At 55.4% G+C, this 21,313-nt stretch overlaps 1 protein-coding gene across 5 annotated transcripts in view; it reads left to right on the top strand.

The window, feature by feature from the left end:
* PTP4A3 (protein tyrosine phosphatase 4A3) overlaps nt 1–21,313 on the top strand; it is a 117,826-nt gene that overhangs the window by 63,847 nt on the left and 32,666 nt on the right. The window contains exon 1 of one of the 5 annotated variants that reach the window (XM_090040734.1): nt 1,374–1,519. The exons of 2 other annotated variants lie outside the window; for them this stretch is intronic. The gene's annotated coding sequence lies outside the window, so the exon portion shown is untranslated. Of the gene's footprint in view, nt 1–1,373; nt 1,520–1,708; nt 1,937–20,941; nt 21,233–21,313 lie in introns of those variants that run through there. 2 more of the 5 variants (XM_090040731.1, XM_090040730.1) reach the window with 2 other exon arrangements.

The following is a 21,313-nucleotide window of genomic DNA, read 5'->3' as shown; positions in this document are numbered from 1 at the left end:
TCTCCAGCTGCTGGCACGGAGGTCGCACGTTGGGAGCATGGAGTGCATTTCTGGGCAGCATCAAAACACTGGAGTAACTGGAAGGAGGAAGAAAATGGTTCTGGGGAGCTGGGGTGAGGAGCCCGGCAGGAAGTATTCGACGATTCCAGCTCACTGGGGCATTGCCGGTATTTCCTCATGCCTGGAAATAGGCCATCTGGATGCTTGCTTTGGGTCCACCTGGAATGAGGAAACCCCTGTCCTGGCCTCGCCCTCCAACTATTCCTGGACTGCAGCAGGCCAGAGATGAGTAGCCCCGGGGATGGATGGAGGGGTGGTTTTTGGCTACAGCTGATGCCAAGTGGAACGGATGGTTGGGTGCACATGGGTAAAGACCGCCAGCGTTGAGTGCCAGTGGTGCACAAGGGGGGAAAAAAGGAGTGGGCGTATCATATTTAGCCACCCTCCACTCCCCTGCCTAAGCAATCGCCTGTTGGCAACTGGTGGCGGGGAGGGAATGGCCTTTTTGTAGAGGCTGGAGCAAACTCGCCCCTCAAGTCATAGTGAGACACCTTGAGTACAATAGTACCCTGCCACGAGGGACAAGAACAGGTCATGGCACAACCTGATGCAATCGGTGTAAAATTGCAATTTATGTAGGAGCGGACAGATGAGCAGCTGCATGCAGCAGGTGGCTGTGACGGCCTTGCCACTAGGGATGAGGGAGCTGGGAATAGCCTCTTAGCCTTTAGCAAGGGGTCCTGTTGGGTAGAGACAAGTGATGCCAAAGCCAGCGTGACTTGTACCAGTGGAGTGGCCCTGCAAGGTGGGCAGATAGCGCCTGCCTAGACCAAGGGGCTGCACCTTTGTGTGCATCAGTGGTGCTGACAAGGTCATGCAAAGAATCAGTGGCAACACCGGGTCTGAGCCAGGCGGTCCTGTGTTGCACCCGGTGCAAGGAGGGAAACGTGGTCGACGGAGGAGGGGGAAGCCAAGCGCTCCCGCAGCAGCGTTCTGGCAGCGGGGAGGCTGCCCCCGTTCTCCCTGTTCCTGTTCGCCGGCCCCGCATTTGATGTGCGATTCATTAATCCGCTCTGATCCGGATCAGCTTTCTGCAGGGCTGGTACCTACCTTGAAATCCAAGCCACACTTGCTGGCTTCCTTGCTTCCCAGCCAGGCCCCTCTGCACGCTGCTCCAGGCTTTGGCGGGGAGCCAGCGCCCAACTGGAGCGCTCAGATTTGCAAGGCAGCCAGCTTAAATGATTATATTACGATTCCCCGTGGAGTTGGCCTCTCTTTTTCTCTCTCCCCCCGCTCTCTGCTCCCCTCCTTCCTCCGAACTGGCATTTGACATCACTAATTGAACGCAGACCTCGGAGCGCTCAGCAGCTGGGAGCATGTTGATCCATCCCCTCCTCCCCTTATCCCCCTGCCTGGATTTTGCTGGCTTTTGAGTTCACTGAATAGGGGCGAGGGGCTGCTGCTGCCGTCTGGAGAGTGAAGGTGGGGCTGGAAGCGGATCAAGCCACGATCTGAGGAGGTAACTTGCTGCCAGGGACTACAGCTGGTGTTTATAGCTTGCACGGTGTCCATTAGTTTTCTCATAGCTCTTCTCTCCCCACCCCCTCTGTAAGATTTACTGGCCTTGCTTCGAATCCAAGTCAGGAAAACCTCTGACGTTGGCGCGACGTTCGAGAGCTCCTCGCCGCTGCTTGGGGGAAGAGAGGAGGGGATATCCCAGAAAATAAAGCCGGGCTCTCCCTGCACGGCGAGGCCTAGAGCTCGCGGGCGGGAGCCGACGCTCTCCTCCTGTGCTGCCGGCCGCGTCCCCGTGTCTGCGCCGGGAAGGCGAGGGAGCGAAAGCCCGCCGGCCGCGTGGACTGATTCTTCCAAGGTGGAGGAGCCACGAAGGGGCGTGCGGGAGAGTCCGGTGCCATGCACGTGGTAACTGGGAAAAGTAAATACGTCTTGGCTTCTCTGAATTCGTGGAGAGCGGGCAGCCGTGCAGGGGGAGCAGAGAGGGACGTGGGGTGGCTGGGACCTCCACATAGGTGTTTTTTGGGAGTAGCTGTGACCTTTTTATATAGGTGATTTGGGAGTAGCCTCTCTTTGCACAGTGCCTGGTCTGAAGGAGTGGTGCTGGGGGCTTCTCACCTGGCAAGGGGCTGGGGCATGCGAGCAGGTTGGGTCTGCATGTGACATCCGGAGACAGCAGTGTTGGCGGGGAGGCCGAGCCTGGCTTCCCCTTGTCGCGGTTGTCAGCCTGCCTTTGGCACCGGCTGGGGTGATCGGTACGGGGCATCCGAGCTTCATCAGACTGCACTGGTCAGGGTCGCAAGAGCCCCTGGTGCCGGCGGCTCGGTGTGGGTTGCACGCTGGATCCTTGTCTTAAAGAGGCAGGAGGCAAAGTTTTCGGGCTGCTTCTGGCTGACGGCTGCGCAGGGAGCGAGCTGGGCTTTCCTGACAGCAGACTGCAGGGTTACCTCTCCCTCTAGAGGAGAAGGAGGCTCCCGGCTCCTTGCCGGAGAGGCTGGGCAGTTGCTAGCCTCGGCCGGCTCCCGGGAGTCCAGCCAGGCGTGCAGACAAGCCAGCAGCGAGTTATGGATCGCAGCGACACGTCCACATGTCAGGCGTCGCGCGAGCCGACGTGCGCTTAGCAGAGGTTGCTGGGACTGGACCGGGGAGAAAGTTGTTTGGGGCTCAGCTCCAGCGTGGCATCCATGCCTGTTTTGGGTGAGTCTGCAAGCACCCATGTCTCAAGCTACTGTGTAAACCTTGTCGAGGTGCTGGGAGGGCTAGCGGCCATGCCACGCGCTGATGAGGAGCGTGGTGCAAATGCATAGACGTTCATGCTGTGAGAGGCGGCTCGTGGGGCACGTAGAGCACCGTTTCTCAACCCAGGGCTTGCAAGAATGTATGAAAGGGTGTGAATAAACTTGAAAAATGGATCAACCAACTTGAAAAATGGATTCTCCTTTAAAAGAGAGAAACGTGGGAACCTGTGGCTTTTCCCTTGCAGGCTGGCACAGCTCCAGCCTGCAAGGGGCTGCTTGGGGACCCCTGCCCCATGCACACCCTGCTTGCCCCCCACACTGGAGGTCTGGGGACAGAAGGCAGCGGGGCAGGAGCGAGGGGGCACTGGGCCGGGACTGGCCGGATCGATGTTTACAAATGGGTCCTGGTACAAAAAAGGTTGAGAAGCACTGGAGTAGAGGGCGGTGGTATGAAGAGGGTTGGTAGGCGAGACCTCCGGACCTACCTAGTGCAGGAGAGCAGAGCGAATGTGCCTGGTCCTGGCAAGTGTGACGGGTCGGCACGGTCTCTGAGCCTCGGCGTGACCAGCACGTGCAAAGCGCGTTCGAGTCCCCTCTGGATTGGGGCTGAAGCACCGTGCAAGAGGGCTGCTGTCTCTCCTGCTGCTATGCAAGGGACAGGATCGCAGGGGCGGGATAACCCCTGGGGCCTGGACTCGGTGGCGGGGGGGACCTTGAAGTCACGAGGGAAGATGCAGCTTTGCTACGGCTTCCTTCTCAGCGCCGTTTCTCCAGCACAGCCTGGCTCTGGGCCAGGCCTTACCCTGTCTCTCTCTGCTTCTGCCCAGCTGCCAAAGTGCTTCAGAAACCATTTTTGTGCCACATGGAGCCTCCTGCTGGTTGATGGAGGATGCATATGATGGACTGGGGGGGGTAAGAGAACCCAGCTGGGTTGGGGCTGGCAGGCAGCTCTCTGGGACTGGGTCTCCACCACCTGCAGCATCTGTCGACGTGGTGGGAGATTCTCAGGGCGAGCTGATTTGAGATGCACGTGCTCCCTGCAAGACCCTGCGGGTCCGGTTACTCGCTGGGCAGCGATGGTAGGGGAAGAGGGGCACGCTGGACTTCAGAGCAGAAGAACTGGAAGCGTTGCCGCTGACTGGCATATGCCCTCTTTTTAGCCGGTGGCTTGCAGGCTTCTTGGGGAGGCACTGCCTGTACATCCATGCAGCACGTAGCGCTGAGGGTGCTGCGCCTTTACAGGTGCTCTGACTCCGTCCCTTACGGCTGCCATCTGAGCGTTGCCGTGCAGCCTCAGCGCACTGTTCAGGATGGTTTTTCTCAGCTTCCCTAGCGCAGGCAGCAGACTGTTGCTGCAAGGCAGCGCTCGCTGTGGCATGCAAGCCCAGCTTGCTTTGCTGGCCTGTAACTTTTGCACAGCAGCGGAGTCTGGGCACGTGGCCCACGTCACTGCCACCGACCAAAGGACCGGCTCTTCCGCGTGGTTGTGTTGGTAGAAGACTGACGGCGGATGGACGGACTCAGCGGCATAGGCACGGCTGTCCCAGAGCAGCAGCTTTGGAGATCCTAAGTGCAGAACCGGTGTCTGTGATGGCTCTAGCTCCCCCACCCAAAACGTACACTGTTTCTGTTCGATGCCAAGCGAGTGGCACGGCAGAGCCGCCACCCAGAACCGCAGGATCTCGGCCCTGCTCTTCCCTTCCCCTCCGTTCTTCTCCCTGGCGCAGCATCACTGCCCTTAATTCCCCTCCGCTCGCACGCCCGTCGTCGCACCGAGCCCAGAGCTCAGCCCGTTGCCGCACAGACCCAGCGGATCGGTTGCCAGCTCTCCCATGCGCCCTGAGGCTGGGAGAGGAAAGGTGGCTGCAGGCACGAGCCTGGAAGCAGAGCTTGGCAGCACAGCGGGTCGGACGAGGCTCCTTTTGCAGCGAGTCTGTCCGGCACGATCGGCCGTGTGCCAATCCAGCGCACGCAGGCTGGCACGTGAACTGGAGCGGAGCTCGCAGGGCAGGTCCATTGCCTCATCAGGAGGGAGAGCTCCCATCTGTGTTTTGCAATGCCCAAAACAGTTGGGAAACCATCTGCCTAGCCAGTCAGCCCAGCATCCCTGACCCCATTCAGCCCATGGCCTTACTAAGCAGTGATTCATAGAGTCGCCACGTGGTGAGGAGGGTGGAAACTACCTACAGGCTTGCATGGCTGCTACTGCAGCATCCTCCTTGTGTAAGGGCGGATCGCAGCTCGTGGCTCAGCCCCCCGAGACTCGTGGAAGGCTTTGATTATTGGAGCAATCCCTCGAACCCAGATCTCGGTCTGTGCCATCATGGGACTACCTTTCTCCTAGGGGAAACCATGCAACCAAATGGTTTTCCATCTCCCCATATCTCACGCTCCCTGCCAAAGCGGCTTGGTATTTCTCTGTCTAAAACCAAATGACCTCCTGAATGAAATGAAAAATTTCCCTGCCATATTCTCAGGCAAACCCCTCTGAAAACTGCCATTTCTGGAAACAGCAATAAAAAATCCCACCCTTGAGGGGGAAAAAAAACCCCCCGAGTGCCCATCCTTCCCCTTTGTGTCCTTGTGGCAACAACGCCGCCTTTCCCATCCAGCTCGGCTTTATTCTTAAGGGGCTTCTGGGAGGCAAAGGTACTTTCATGTGCCTCTTCCTTCCCTTTGATTGACGCATCTTTCCTGCCCCTACGTCCGCCCGCCGGGCGGGCGAGGGCCTTTGCGGAGGGGCCTGAGTGGGTGATAGCGCGGTGCTTTTTCCGGCTGCACCTGGCACGCTCTCCTCCCCGGCGCGGCGCACAGATGTGGGGCTGTGTTGTTTCCCTTGCAGGCCTTTCATCTCTGGTTCCTGTTTCCTTCCACGCCCTTTCTCCCACAGGGAATTTCTGAACTCTTCTTTCCTCCGGCCGTTCCTTCGCTGCAGTCACGGTTGTAACCAGCCCAGTATCACGTAGCCTCAGATCTGCCTTTTTCTTAACCCTGCCGCACTGGAAGTCCCGCCTGGGCCTGGATGCCCAGGGCACCTTCCTTTCAGCCTTTCTGGCAGGGCTTGTGTCCGTGCATGGAGTCGACTCTTGGTGCATCCAGGCTTCACCTGTCCTACTTGCTGCGGGTTGTCTGCATGCTGCCTTTGCTCCTTTGCAAGGTAGGCTCAACCACACTCAGGTGCCCAGCTGCCCGGCCCTCTGATGCCAGGCTCCACTGATGACATCTGGAGTCGATGCACGCACCCTGCCTTCTCAAACACCCCAGCCAGCATCTCGGCTGCCAATGCTCCCGCCTGCCATCGACAAATCGGTCGCCTTAAAGGCTTGCTTTTTCTTGGCAACCCAAAAGCAACTTTCTTCCTCCCCTCCACCACCATGGTAGCTCTTAGGAGCAAAGGACCAGCTTTGGTTAGAAGAAAAGGATCGTACCGACCTTCCTATAAACAGGGTTTGGTGATATGCCCGAACTCGAGAACAGTGTTGAGGCCTCGGGATAGAGATGTTCTCCTGCAGAGTTGGGGGGCGGGGGAGGAGGGAAAACACATCCTCCTTTATTGCAAGGAGAAGGGATGAAGAAAACAGACTAGTTTAGCACAGGAGCCAACCCGGCAGCCCTAGCAATTGGATTTCATCTTTTTTTAGAAGAATGACTCGAATTGAAGGGGTTTTGTGTGCTTTTTTTTTTTTTTTTTTAAGTCATGGCAACATAATTATTTTTTTGTGGAATTAATACTCCTGCAGAAATTCCCCTCCCGGGAGCCATGCAGAGAGCTTTAGCAAATGAAATGGTTCTTTTTTTTTGCTTTTTTTTCATAATTGCCTTGGAAAGTCTGTCTTTTTCCCTCTGTTTTAAGGAGAGGATCTTTCTGTTAAAACTTAAACAGACTTTGCCAATTCTCCATCTTTTGTAATACCTGGCTTGGGCCAGCTTCCCTGTAAGGGAGCTGAGGAGTCCGAGCCTGCTGGCCGGACTGGTCAAGATGTTCCCTTCTGTGATTTTTGCTTTTCAAGCCCCTCCGAGAATAGTTCCCATAGTGCCGCAGTGAAAAGTGAGAATTTTGCTCAGTCTAGGGGAAGCGAAGGGAAGATGCTCTTTCCCCTGCTCGGGTCTCCGAAGGGGGCTGGCATCCGTAGGGAGGTCTGGGAGCGGTGGTATGTGCTGCACTGTCCCCAGGTTGGGGACACAGTAGCATGACCAGCTGCACGAAGGCAGGGAAGCCTCTTGTCACACCATAACAGTGAGAAAAAGCAATGGATCCGCCAGTTCCCAGATAATCTCTGGTAACCAGGGCAACTTGGAGAAATGGGAGCTTTCAGATGGAAATGAGACCCTTTAAGACGGTTCCCGGAGAGGGCGCGGGGTGAGAACCTGGCTCGCGTAGGTCTCGATTCCCTTCGCAAGACAGAAGCTCAAGCCCTCGTCCTAAAAGGGCAGCGCTTTGTATCGAGGGAGTGGGGCTTATCAGAGCATGCCACACACGCCTGTGGGATCAGACAAAGCCGTGGCTATGGAGTGGGTCTCTGATGTGCCGGCGTCAGTCAGCCTGCCCTGGTGCTTTGCATTCGCTGCCCTTCTTGGCCTTTCCGGCAGTGCGCGGGATGGCGATGTCCCGGGGGAGCACTTACCTGGCAGGGGAGACGCCATGATCAATCAGGTGGTTTTCCCAGGGCAGGTGATTGTCTCTGATATGTCCTCCACAGGAGGTCTATGTTGAGCAGATTCTTTTTGGTGTTGGGTGGTGGAACCGGAGTGTGCTCCATCCACTCCATGCATTGACCTGGTATTGCAGCACTTCCAGGACCGGTGCAAAAAAAACAGAAAAAAAAAAAAGCATGCCAGCTCATCGGTAGCGAGCTGCGAGTGCATCTCCCCTGCTTCCCCGGGCCGTGCAGGGGACGGGCGTGAGAAAGGCAGACGTGCGTGTTCGAAGCAGCTGCAGGTTGGCAGGCTGACACCTGGCCAGCGTGCCACCCAGCAAACGTCGCTGCTATTTCTAAGCAAGTGGGTCATGCTCCTTGCCACGTGGTTAGCAGGGCCTTGGTGCCTGCCCTGCCAAATGGGCTCCCGTGAACTGTCCCCACGTGGCGTGAACACCCCGTACCTACAGCTCCATGAATAGTCTTCCCTGGAAGACGTGCCTGGAAGTCCTGAGCTGGGCTGGAGCTGGGCCCTGGGGGCTGCCTGCCACTAATCCTCCCTGCTGACGGAGACATTTGTGCGAGCAGAGCAGGGCTGCCTCTCCTCCAAGAGCTGGGCTTGAACTCCCTGGCCCACACTTGGGGCTCTGCAGGAGACCGGTGCCCCCCTCAGCCTCCCCTGTGGTGCCTGCTGCTGGGTGGGGGGCCTCCAGCTGCATGGGGGGCAGCTAGGAGGGGAGCTGTCTTGCTCCTGTGGAAGGAAGAGGGTGGATGCAGCTTGTTCCAGGGCGGTGAGGCTCCCAGAAAGATGCCATGGGCTTGTCCCATTAGGTGGAGGAGCCTTTGCAAATATGGTTCAGGGTCGTGCTGTACTGCACGTGCAAACTCCTAGACAAGGGCTTAACGTGGTGTAGGGGAGAGGCAATGGGGATCGTGCTCGCGGGGATCCAGGCTCAGGCTGGAGGGTAATTCGGAGCGCGCTGTTTAAGGACAAAATGAAACGCGTCTAAAGATCAGGAACGGCAGAGGGGCCCCGCAGCTTCCACGACCAATGGCACAACCCTGCAAACAGCTGGCGGGCAGCCGCCCAGCTGCCGCTTGTCAGCATAAGCTGTCATCGCCCTTTGGAGTAGAGAGCACATTGACGGCTCCTCGCCTGTGTCTTATAAGCGATCAGTGAACTCAGAGCAAGGTAAATGGGCCCGGAGCATCTCTCCGGGGAAAACAGTCAATGCCGATTTTTTTATTTTTTACAGGGAACTAGAAACCCGATAACCTGGCTGCCTTCAGGCCACCCAGCAAAGAGCAGAGCTGAGGCAAGCCCAGCTTCATTTCAAGTAATAGACCTTAACCAACTTGTTTCCCGAGCTGAGCAAAGGGTTAAACGAGTTTTACTCCGTCCCGCTTACCGCTTTCTCTGTATCCTACAATTACGGCCAGCTGAGGTTTCAGCAGAAGATGCTTATGGCACAGTGTAATTGTAGTGGGGACGCTAAGGGTTTCTTTCAGGGAGGATCTTTTTTTTTTTTTTTTTTTTTAAGGGGGAGGGGGGGAAAAAGCTTCAAACAATTCAGCCCTTGAAAATGAATGCCTCTGCCTATGCAAATTAAAAGGCAAAATTCCAGTGCGGAAGACGGGTCTTAGCAGGCTGAAGTCATCGTCCCGCACAGCGTGTTAAATACGGCGCCGGCCGGCAGCAGGGAGGCAGAGCGAGGGCTCTGGGAGCGGCCTGCCTTGCTCTGGACTGCAAAGCCGGCTGGGTTTGAGAGGCGCCGGAGCCCTGGGGGTGAGTGGGGCACGGGTTCGATGCTGACCGAGCGTTCAGCGGGCCTGTGCTCGTCGCCTGCTGCCTCTTTCCTTCTGGTGCCTTCCTGCTCTTCTTGCCTCTGGCCCCTTCGGCCTTGTTCTGACTCCCTGGTAGAGGTTTCTAGTAGTTTTTAAGGCTAGTCGTAGCCCTGGGTTGAGTTGGATGCAGCCCGCCCTGCTGCGTCTCCGCTGATGGATGTCTGCTCCCACAGCTTGCCTTAGCTCCGGGTGCTGCCTGGCTCTGATCGGAGCTGTGCCCCTTCCCCTCGCGCCGCAGACCTAAGCTCTGTATCAGAGCAATAGCTGGAGGCTGCCAAGCCTCACTGGAGAGTCTTTGCCGGGGGTTAAGGGATGAGCCAGAGCAAGGCACCTCACGGTTGGTAAGAGCTTGGGTTCACCTGGGGTCTGCCTGCGTGCGGATGCACGTGAGCATCGCCTGCACGCATGCTGTGGGCAAATGGGTATTTGTGGCAGGTGGAAACAGCCCTGTTTTGTTCTGCATTAGCCGTTCTCTTTAAAACGAACCTGAGCTCGGTGCTGATCGCAGACTGCGTGGCAAAGGATCTTGCTGGAGCCCTTCCCCGGCCCTGTCCAGCCGCGCGCTTTAGCCTGCCAACATCCGGGGCTGCCCAGGGCTGGTCGGTGTTCACCTCCAGCCGGCGAGCGCGTGGCATTGGTCCTGAGGGGAAGCCGGGGTGTTTCGTGGCTTGCTCGTCTTGTTTGTGACCTAGCTAAATGCAAGGATAATCCCGTCATTAAAAATAGCGCTTCCCCTTCCCACGGACACAACCCTGTGTAGGGGCTAAAGCAACTGCTTCCTTGCCCAGAGGTGAAAGGCTAGGATGTATACAGCATTGGCCAGGGATATAGCTTAGGTTTTAGGTGTACACTGCCCTCTTCTGGCTGCAGTACAAATTTCTCAGCCATGTCAGAGACCCTCAACTGCTGGAAGCTAACGGAGATTCTCCTTTTAGCTCGGACGTTAGATTGAAACCTGTTGGCCAGCTGCTGCCATGAAGTTCCAGATGCCTTTTGTAGCACAGGGTATCGACAGCCATGAATTGGGCTCTGCCTTTCCTAAGACAAAGGGTATGTTTCCAGCCCATGATAAGCTAAGCTAACCAACCTTAAATTGCGCTTACTTTAAAAAGCATCTCTTTTCCCCAGTGAAGACAAAGCCTGAAGTACTCATTACAGCTCTAGGTAATGAATGCCATGAGCACAGACAGGGCCCTTTGAAGCTATTATCATCCTTGCACGCAAATCCTTTATTTTGGATCTTCCTGAAATTGTACGTTCTTTTTGGATCCGACAGTAGGGGCTATTATAAGAACAAGTTTGCTCCCTGGAGGTCGAAAGGACACTTGTCTACATTGCCTCCTTGAGCCTTTGTACATGCCATGGTTTTTGCCCTTTCTTGCGCTACAACTGCATGACTGTTTGCATGAGTGGGGTTTCCGGATGCTTTAAAAGTCCTGGTGCATTAAAGTAAAACTCCTTGGATGTAGTTTGGTTTGGCTCACTGCGAATTCAGGCGTTACATCCATGGATTTGTTGTGTGCAAACACGAATAGCTTCCACTTTTGATTTGCTTCCACTTCTTTGCTGGCTTCCTTTTCCCACAGTTGCGTGGCAGGACACAGGCATGGAGTTGGGGCCCTGGGCTGGGTGGGGCAGCGCTGGACCATCCTGGTCTCATGTGGCATTGGCCAGGCACCGGGCTTAATTCATTCAAAAACCTAGCACATGGAAACACTGATGTGACGCTCCAAAATAATCCAGTTTAAATTTTATAAACTTATTTAATGTAATGAGGATTAAACCCCATGGTGTGTACAGGCATCCCTTATGTTGCTGTTGCTACTGTTACTGTGATGTGTTGTAACCAGGAGTCTCCAGGCAGCTACAGCGGGGAATGGAAGTATTGTACCCATGGGGAAACTGAAGCTCAGAAACAATTTAACAATAAAGCAGTATTTCAGCTCCCAAAAGTCTTCGCCAGACCATGGCTAAGTCCAGCTGGGATGGGATTTCTGTTTCCCAGCTCTGTGGTCAGGAGAAATTCCCTGATATGTGGCTCACTTCTGTTAGCTACTGTAGTATCGACGGCTGAGAAGGTTGAACTATAAAGCAGAGGGGTTAGGAAAAATGGCTTATACTAACTGCTCTCCCACATCAGGGCAGGGCTTAGTGGCTTTGTCTGAGGTCAGGGCTCCATTGTGCTAGATGGTGTGTATACGGATAGGGAGCTGCAGATGGACCGTGCACCCAAAGAGTAGTCAGTGGTGCAGAGAAGGAGGATGTGGCTTGATCTGGGACTAAACCCTCTGGCTGTGGCCAGTCCCTTTCTCTGGTAGCCTCTGCTTAGTCCTCTCAGTTTGCATTCCCTCATCGGGGCCTCGCTTGACCGAAGCGTAGCTTGGGTTGGGGCAGCGCAGGAGTCTGAAGGCCAAAGAGTGCCTGAAGCAGTGTGCACTGGGGAAGAGGCATCCTCATCCAAAAGGTGATTTACTGCGCGTTCCCGGGAAGCGTCCAGATCCCCAGTGGCTCTCAAGTCAGGAGGATACTTACTTGCTTGACAGATTATTAAAACGGAAAACGCCATTTCTCGGCGTTCTGCCATGGTTCATATGGTAATCGGCCTCCCAGCCCGTATCGCTGGGACGATTTGCAATTGAAAACCCATTAAGAATCGCTGGACTTGGGCTGAATCGCCAGTGAGAGGACTTGCCAAAAATATTTAAAACGCTGCAAATGAAAATGAGACCTGGTGGGAAATAAGAGCTCCTGAGGTCTCCTGAAGCTGATGTGACCCGTGTCTTAGACGTGCTGCTTTGGGGGCTCGGTAGCACTTGTCCTGGGAACGTCTAGGATGCTGGGATAGCGCTGGCCGTGCCTTGAGAGGGAGTGACGCCTGTTCCTCTCTGAGTGTCTGGCAAACTCCGGCATCGGGTGAAACCTCTTCTCGCCTGTAAAAGACACACGGCTTTTCCCTGGTGAGATTTTTTTTTTTTTTTTTTTTAATTAAAAGTGACATTTCTCTGAGCTCCCATTGGCAGCAGCTGCTCCAGCAGAGGCAACGTTTATGGCACACAATCAATCTTGGCAGCCCCGGCTTGGAGCCATACAAGTCATTACTGGGGCAATACCTCACGGAAATCAGCCCTTCTCCTTGCCGAGACGCACAGGTGCTAACTCGGGCGCGATGATTGCTCTGTCCCACCAGCCGCCCTGGAAATGAGCTCCCTTGTCCCCCTGCTTCGTGCCATGCTAGTGAGAATCCCCCTTCCGCTCCTTTGCACGTATTTTTTCTTTTTAACTTCCAAGTCTTGGAGAGGGGCCCGAGCTGCCTGCAGGGAGCTGTGCCGCTGGCTCCTAATAACAGGCCTGGGCGTGTGACAGGATGTGTCATTTTTAGCTCCTGCCAGGATGGTTCCCTTCCACGGGATGCTGAGGTTGTCACATAGCCGGGGGGGCAGGTGCTGCTGTGTGCCAAGCACCGGCTAAGGGCAAATGGCACAGGGCCGGGGGAGCAGGGATGGAGGCGCAGCTGAAGAAAGGAGCAGGCAGGTGACAGCCGGCTGACCTCTGAAGTGCTGTGAACAAGGACACGTCATTCAGTCTTGCCTGGACTCTGACCGCGCTTCTGCGAGCGAGGCCAGATCCTGAGCCCTGCGCCATTCGAGATGGAGAGGCTGGTTCAACATGGCAGGCATAAATTGCAGCCCAATCGGTGTTAAGAAGAGGAAGGTGTTTAGTCAGGTTCATTTGCTCTAGTAGTGCATATTGCCTTCTGCTGTGTGTCCAGGCAGCTGCAGGTGTGTTTTGGAGCTGGCACAAATGCCAGCGTGCCCAGAAACCATCCATCGGGGCTACACGTGTACCTGGTGGCTGCTTGTGCACGTGTAACAAGAAGGTTAAAGGTGGGCGGTTGCAACTTTCCTTTGGTTCTCTCTTCCCGTCCATGGGACAGCATCTGGCACGTGTCTGGGCTCCGAGCTAAAGCAAAAGTCTTTGAAATTTTAGGAAGCCAAATCTCGTACCGCTCTCAAGAACTAATCTGAGCCAAACTCTGCTGGCCACAACCTCTTATCCCAGCTCCTTTCATCTGAGCCTTCAAGCACTATTCTTCTTGGAGTGGCCATGCCATCCAGAAGGATGAGCATGACGGGATGGTCCTCCTGCCTGGAGAAATGTGTTTCAATAATACATGTGGGTCTGTGCTCAAGCTCACAGGTTCCAGCTCACAAGACTCAAAGTGTATCTTGTAAAATAGTCCTAGAAAGCCTTCAGACCTCGAGGAGAGAGGGTCCAAACCCTGTCAAGGCAGCAGCATCCAGCTCCCCAGTGAGCAGACGGGTGATCCCAGTAGCAAGTGCAACAAAAATGGAGCCAGACACGGGGTATCCCCACGAAAATGCAGGCTCCAAGGTTAAGGACTTGCTTTTGGAGGGCCTCGGCTATTCAAGTGGCTGTATCCAGCACATCACAAGGCCAGGTGCACTCGTGGCAGTGTTGGAGGGGATAACACTCTGTGTTGCCACCAACTTCCTGGAGAGCCTCTCCCTCCAAACATCGAGACACATCTTACACCCAGGGACTCATGCAGCCTCATGGAGAACAGGGGCTTCCCTTCCCAGTACCCAGGCTGCTATGAGATGCGAGTCCCCATAATCCTTTCCTCCGTTCTGAGGGGTAGGGATGGATCTAAAACAGCAAGGGAAGTGATGGAGAGTTGCAGACCCCACTGCAACTTTGGGCCCAGAGGAAAGCAGGAAGCAATGCTTGGCAGGTGGTCAGCTCCAGCCACCTTCTGCCCTGTGGGGAGCTCTTCTGCATCAGGGCAGCAACAGGCTCCCAAGTAGTGGCTGAGCCTGTCAGCACCACCTCACCGAGACCACAACCTTCTCGCCAGCCCCGCGTTACTGTTGGGAGCCGGGTCACTCCTGGATACTGAGCTCGGCGGGGAGTTGGTTAAGGCAAGCTTTCCGATGGAGAAAGCACCTGACCGTGTAGTAGATGCTGGGAAAAATTTACGAGTGGCTTGAAAGCTGGAGCAGCAACACGTTGTGGAAGGCTCTTGCTTCCTCATACAACCCAGGTGCAACTTTCGTTGTGTTGGGGACAAAAGAGACTTGGTAACGATGGAAAGGATTTTAAAAACACTGGCACTGACTGTTCCCCGAGTTTTCCTATATCGCACTCTTGGGACGCCAGGTTTAGCATCGTGCTTCCAACTAGGTTGCCTTCAGAGGCATGTTCAGGTCTTCACAGCCCTTCACCCATCTTGAAGTATGTGGTCAGTGGTTTAGCAGGTGCATAATTAAACGAAAAGGCACCCTTTGTGGTTTGACATTACATTTCCCCTGGTGCTTAGGTTAGCCTGGAGTCTTGTCCTGACATCACACGTGTTGTGTGCTTGGAGGTTTTCAAGAGCAGGTTAGACCAACGCTAGGCTGGGAAGGTTGAGTCGGGGATGCTCCTGCCTTGAGCAGGAGGCTGGACTAGATGGCTTTGTGAGGCCCCTTCCAGCCCTCCTTGCTGTGTTCCCCGGTGATTGTTGGTCTCCTCCCCAGAGGTGGCTGCATTTCCCTTGTGCTGTCTCTCTCTCTGTGTTTGAGCGGCTCTAGGGTTATTCAGGACACAAGGGCAGCAAATGTAAATGAATGGCGTTCTCCTGCCATTCACCTTGGCAAGCCCTGTGGTTTTTAAACTTCCTGCAAGGGACTATGCAGGGGTGGGGAAGCAACGGCAGGAAAGGAAATGCTAACACATGCCTAATGTTGCTGCTGCTATTGTGTGCAGGGCGGTGTGTAACAAGCAGGCCTCAGAGTGAACTTCTGCCTCCTGCGTTTTCCTGCAGGCTCTTTTTCGACCTCCCTTTCCTGTGAAAACCCCCAGAAAAGTTCAGGGGCTCAAACAGACCCTGCTTCCCCCCATTAGATTCAGGCAGGTTTCATTTATCTCTAAGCCCAAAGCGAGCCCATGAGCCTGGCACTTCTTGCGCTGCCTGGTAGTATCCCTGGCTAGCAACTGCCCTGGCAAGAAACAAGGCAGCCAAATCAAAACCAGGTATTTTCAAGTTGGCACCTGCTTCTGAGCATGTGAGCTTTTGCCCCTCCCCCTCGTGTTTCGCATCTACCGTAGGGATCGTGGTCTCCCAGGAGCCGGCACAGCACCTGGAAAACGCGCGGCTCGTGTCGTGATGGAGCGAGAGGCAGGGAGGGCACCCGGGGTGGGCGCAAGGAGGCTGCCAAGGTCCCGGGGCACCGCACCCAGCCTCGGCTTTCCCTGCGGTCTAGGTGATGGCGTACAGCAAACCAGTGCACAGACACGATGTGCAGGATGGTGGCTTACAAAGTTGAGTTGCCAGCTGTGGCCCGTCTCAAGACGGCTCTTGTCCAGGTCCTTGGTCTGAAGGAGGCAGCAGGAGCGGGAGAAGGAAGGATTTCCCGGGGGAGCGGGGTGGCCGGGTGGCTTTTGCCAACCTGTAGGAATACGGGTACGCCCCTAGGGCTACATCGGGGGCTCCCGGGTGAAGGGAGTGCAGAGTGAGGGAGATGAGAAAACTAAATCCCAGAAAGCAGCCGGAGACTTGGATTGCCACCCTGCAAGCCAGCTGGAGGTCATGCAAGGACGCGGCTTAGCAGCAGCTCCTCAGCACTGCCTGGCGTGACTGCATCTCGGGGCGGGGGAGCACCATACGGCGCCGAAGCCTTTACTCCCGCACTTGTGTGACAGCAGCGTGCGGAGGCTGCCAGGGAGACCGGAGCCCTGTCGTGCCAGGCACTAACAAACAGTCTCTGCCCCAGGGGATTTGCATTCGGTCTCAGTGGGCAGGACGGGGCATGCATCTGTGTGTGTCATGGCAGAAGCAAATCCGAGGATGAATGTTCCCATTGCACAGGTGGTAGCTGAGGTCACGCAGAGCCGAAGTCCGGTTTTCTTTTGCATCGTTTTAAATGCAAGCCATTGATGTTTGTAGTTGGTTTACAAAGCTGTTGGGCTACTGTGTGGATGGCCACAGTACAACAAAGTTCAGCATCCTCTAAGGCCTGAAATGAAGCCCCTGGACACACAGCTTTCCAAGGATTCCCAAGGAGACTGAAAGACCCCAGGCGCCCAACGTGAGGACGCTGCGATTCTTGCTCTCCACGTGGTGACCCCTTAACACTGCTGACCAAAAAAAAGGACGTGTAGTCAGGGAAGGGAGGAGGAGTCCAGAAGTTACTCGGGGCAAGCGGCCGGCTTTCGGGAATGGGAAATCCAATCCAAGAGAGATCGCTAGAAGCAGGTGACAGCCATGGATCCAGCATTAGGATGCAAGTTTAAATGGTGGAAGAGCGCATCGCTGAAAGCATAAAAAGTAAAAGAAATCCTCTAGTCAGAGGCTAGAAGCCCATGAGAGATCTCGGGGGCATTGAAGAGCTATAAAGCCGATGAGGACATTGCCAAGAAACTAAGCAACCGTCTGCCTTGGTCATCACCCGAGTGCTGAAGAAACGAGCTGGGTTTTGGGGCTGGTGTTACAGGTGTTGGAAAAGGCAAGGTGAGGTCTCCTATCGGTCTGTAGTTGGCACAGTTAGACAAGCTCTTTGAATGCAAGATGTTCTTCGTCGGGTCTCTGCCTCATTGGCCCTGCAGCGTTGATATCCCCCTAAGAAATCCTTGCCTCTCGCATAATTTCTGGCCCATCACGGCTACCACATAAGTCTTGCGCTACGGGAACAGATGGGCTCCGTTTTCAAATCGGTTACCAGTAAATTGACTGGAATAATCGTAGCGGCGCTGATTTGAGCGGGTCGTTAGCTCCTCCCGGAGAGCTGAACTGATGAGATCCAGAGTGTGAGCTGCTGGGCAGAATCTGCCCCTGCCCTTCGAAGGGCTTCAGCTCTCTTTTGAAAGCAAGCAAACCTGTTTGCTGGAGAAAATGTCATTCAAGTGAAAAGGGGGATGTAGAGGGCGGGGTGGGGGGGCCCCTAAACGAAGCGGTTCGGACAGGTATGAGCTGCTGTAGGTCACTACCTGTGTCGGCCTGTCGAAGCAGCTGAACCGGTTGCTCCCAGGTGCCGTGCTGCCCTGGCTTCTGGCTTTCAGGAGTGAATGAATACCCCTTGCAGGAGGAGGAGCTGACGTTTGCTCGCGCTCGAAGACTGCATGCAGATGTGCTGCCAGCCCCGTACTGCACCCGATCTTGCTCGTGGGGTTGAGGGTGCAGTGAAGGTGCAGCAAGCACTGGCCACGTGAGTAGGACTGACGTAACCAGGCTGAAGCCCGGGCAGCACCTGCGCGGCACTGTCCTCTGCGGGAGCAAAGGGCACGCTAGCTCGGGCGTGCGGGGCACCTTCCACCAGCAGCAGACACAGCCTGAGGCTCTGAGAGATGCCTTGCCGGGAAGGGGATGCCCTCCGGAGCAGCCTGGCAGTGAAGAGGGCTAGTCGTGGTAGCTGGGCACGGAGGAGTCCCTGTTTCTGCTTCTGGCAGTTCTCGCTGACAAGCTGGCTTCGATCGAGGCTGTAGGCTCAGAGCTGAATCGGTGGCCTGACACTTCTGCAGTTCCCTAGCAGACCTCGCGGGCAGCCGGAGACGCCGGGCACCCTGAGAATCGGGGTCGTCTCGTGGCTGAGACGCCTAGGTTGGGAGCCCAATTTGCAAACGCTGGCCCTGAACCTCCCTCCCTGGGTGCCCTGCGTCTCTCTTTACCTGCCCTTCCAAGGCCCTGAGTCGCAGCGAGTCTCCATCCTTAGCGGGATGAAGCTGGGCAAACCACCTGCTTCAGCCGCAGGCGAGATGCCTGCTAGAAGCAGCGCCCCTGGTTTCTGTAGTGACTGGCAAGTCTCAGCACAGGGCTTTATATTGGGGTGGGTTGCATAAAAAGCTTTTCAGAGTACTTTGCAAAGCCCAAGGATAAGTGCTGGGAGGGTGGTGACACCCAGGGAAATGCAGCTGCTGCTACAAGCTCAGCCTTGGTAATAAATAGGGAGCTTTGTCTGAAGCTTGCCACTTAACGCCTTGTCAACAAAGAGATCATCTCTCTTCTTGCCGCAAAGCGCTCTCTGGGGTGGGGAGGGGAAAAATAGGAGAGAGGGTGGGAGCAAGGACTGCCTTCTCCCCTCCACCCCCGCTGCAGAGCAAGTGGGGACCTCAGACACACGCTCCACCTTCCTTGACCGCATGTTTTACAGCAGAAACCCGAATAGCTTCAGACTTCTTCACCTGTTCGATCTGTGCGTGTCGCGTTATGGTGTAAGTCGAGATGGCGACCTCTGAAACTCCATCAGAAACTGGGCGGGGGTGTTTCCAGCATAAGCTGCTGCTCATCTTTTCCTAGTTGTCCAGAAAGCGCTGCACAAACAAAGGGCGCCGGGTAGAAACCCTCTGACCCGGCTCGTAGCAGCGAGATGGTAATACTCCGCGTGACGTGGCGTTTACGGCGTGGTGGTACGCAGCTGACCAAAGAGCAGCAGAATTGCTGCTCCGCAGCTGAGATTCAGGGCTTATTCTTGTCCTCAGGTTGGGGTGTGCACGCGGGGGAGGTTCGACCCTGGCAAGACCAATGTAAATCCCGTGACCTGGGACTGTGTAGCGTGAATAAAAGCTGGTATGCTTGCAGGTGTCACTTTCCATCCCCGGTGGCTAACTGCCAGATCAGGAAAACACTGGGAGAAGTGGACACTTCTCACTTTATTCTTGCGTCACGCAGTGGCGTTTTGCACCTCGCTGATGCATCCCAGCAGAACGGTTTTATTGCCCTCTGTTAGGGCGAAGCCTTATATTGCTGTGTACCTTTGAGGCTCCATTTATAGTGATGCAAAATCCACCGTAGGGGGTTTTCGGTGCTGCCGCGGCCAATCCGTCCCACCCCTGGGTGAAACTTGCCAGGAAGGGGCTGCTTGATTACTCCCGTAATTCTGTCGCTTCCTGTTTTGATTTTTACGTGCTGCAAACTCCAGAGCAGTGGGGATTAATGTTCGCAGTGTAACAGCGTGGTAGGGTGGATGCTGCAGCAGGCAGGCCGATACAGATGGGTCAGTGCTCTCCCAGCTCTTAAAAGTGATCGCAGGGAATTTAGTGGTAGCAGGTAACCGATTTTGTGACGGTTAATACTGGGGGATCACAGAAGTTGGTCCTCCAAAGTAAGAGCCCTCCTTGCTGGTGCATTGTAAGACTCCTTGTTCTCGGTGCTGGGGTCTGTCCGCAGGGCGATGTGCCGCAGACTGGCCCGTGTCTTCTGATCAGCGGGTGTCCTGGGTAAGAGGGTATTTGAAATGCTTCAGAAATGATGATGATTTTTCTTTTTTAAGATCCAGTTAATTAATGCCAGATCAAACCTGTGTCCAGGCAAGCAGGGAGCCCTGTCTGGGGGGCACTAATGGGTAAGAAGTGGGATGTGGATACTGTCCCCTGAAGATGTTTTAGTGCTTGGTGAGAACAAGGATGTGGCTGCACTAAACATGAACTTGTTTTGCTCTGTGTCTAAAAAGGGTCCTTTTAGCTCTTGGCCCTGGGCTTGGAGGTTGCGCCCGTGCCTGCACCGTGCCTGCAGGTGCGCAGCTAGCACCATGGACCAGCTGATCACGGATGTTCGTGTCTAGGCTTGTTTGTAGACAATAAACCTGGCCGAGCTCTTTGTTGCTAAGCCTGAGGCCTCTTTCTTGTAGCAGTGAGGTTGTTAAGAGCGTGGCATTACGGGAGGTATTGTGACGGCACACGCACAGCTCATCCAAACGGAGGTTGCTGGGGATGACGGGTGACGCCTAACCCCCGGACAGCGCTGGCAGAGTCGGACAGCGGCATCGATGGACAACACGGGCGGCTCCGTGGAGACCCACGCCCATATGCAGAGTTCATGGTATCGGCGTGGCGGCGGCTGAATCGTTGCATCCGAACTCTGCCAGTGAATAGGAGGCGGGTGTGCGCGGCCGCCTGGGATCGCGTCTGCAAATGCCTGCATCCCTGCCCGAGCACTCTGCTCCTCCTGCACCCCATGGCTTGCCATGAATCTGACCTCTTCAAAAGAGCTTGGCAGCACTTGGGGATTCACATCCCTTTGAATCCTGCTCAAATCCCAGCCCTTAATACTTGAAGCTCCTTTGACAACTCCCCACTGTAAATTTTGCTCGGCAGATGTACAGCACCTAACACAGCTGGGCCCAGAGAGAGCCACTGCATTGAGAGAGGTGAATGGTAATCAACCTTTTCATTAGAAAAAAACCTAATGGTTTTAACAGCCAAGTCAGGTGACTTTTTTTTTTTTTTTTTTTTAAGCTACTTGTTTTAATGGTCAAGTTTCTTTGGCTGTGAGAGTCGCTTCCTGGCCGTTTCCTGCCGCGATGACAGAACAAGGGCCCCAGATGTGCGTTTCCTGCTTCCCGGAGCCAAGGAGCGAGTGGAAATGTCTGCTTTTGTCTCGCAGTGGTGTGAACTCGTATTTGTTTCCCCAGCCTCCCTGGCCTTTCACGGCTCCAGGGGGTTTTTTTTGGTTTTTTGTTTTTTTTTTCCTTCAGCTGAACCAAACACGTTCACCAGATGCAGGGGTGAGAGGGGTGTTAAATATAGAAAGCAGGTGTCTCTCTGGAAGAGAAGTACCCCAGTGTTTATCTGGAGTGCAGAGGGGCTTTCACCGGATACTCCGTGCAAAACAAGCCTGTCGGAGCCGCCTCGTCCCGACTGCAGCCACTTGGGCAGGCCCGGGTGACGGACTGCTTATAAATAGCCCGTGGAAGCAAGCTGCTCAGCCACTTTGCATCCTGCGAGGACGCGGGGCCGCTTCCCGGGGACCGAACTAGGGCAGCTCGCTGCTTCGGCGGTAGGACGCGGGCCATGAGTGGAGTCTGCAGGCCGGCGTGGACCGGGCTGCCCCGATGGCGGGCTCAGTAGAGGCCGCTGAGCTTGGGCGTTCGCTGCCTGTGCTGGTGCTGGATGGACTGTCGTCATCCAGGGACAGGCTGTCCCCTTGCAAGGGCGAGAAGCATGGGACGGAAGCTGCTCCCAAGTCTTGTTGGCGGCAGTCGCTGCAGCTTGTCCTCGGTTTGGGTAAGACTTCAGCCCCTGAGCACAGGGAGGCAGCGAGGATGGGGACTCTGTCTCCTGGGAGGTACCTGGGAAGCACTGCTG

Source organism: Crocodylus siamensis, chromosome 3 (assembly GCF_052110815.1).
Source record: "Crocodylus siamensis isolate JL-2025a chromosome 3, ASM5211081v1, whole genome shotgun sequence".
NCBI classification, from domain to species: domain Eukaryota; kingdom Metazoa; phylum Chordata; order Crocodylia; family Crocodylidae; genus Crocodylus; species Crocodylus siamensis.
Note: the sequence above shows the minus strand (reverse complement) of the source record. Positions and strands in the feature narration are given on the sequence as shown.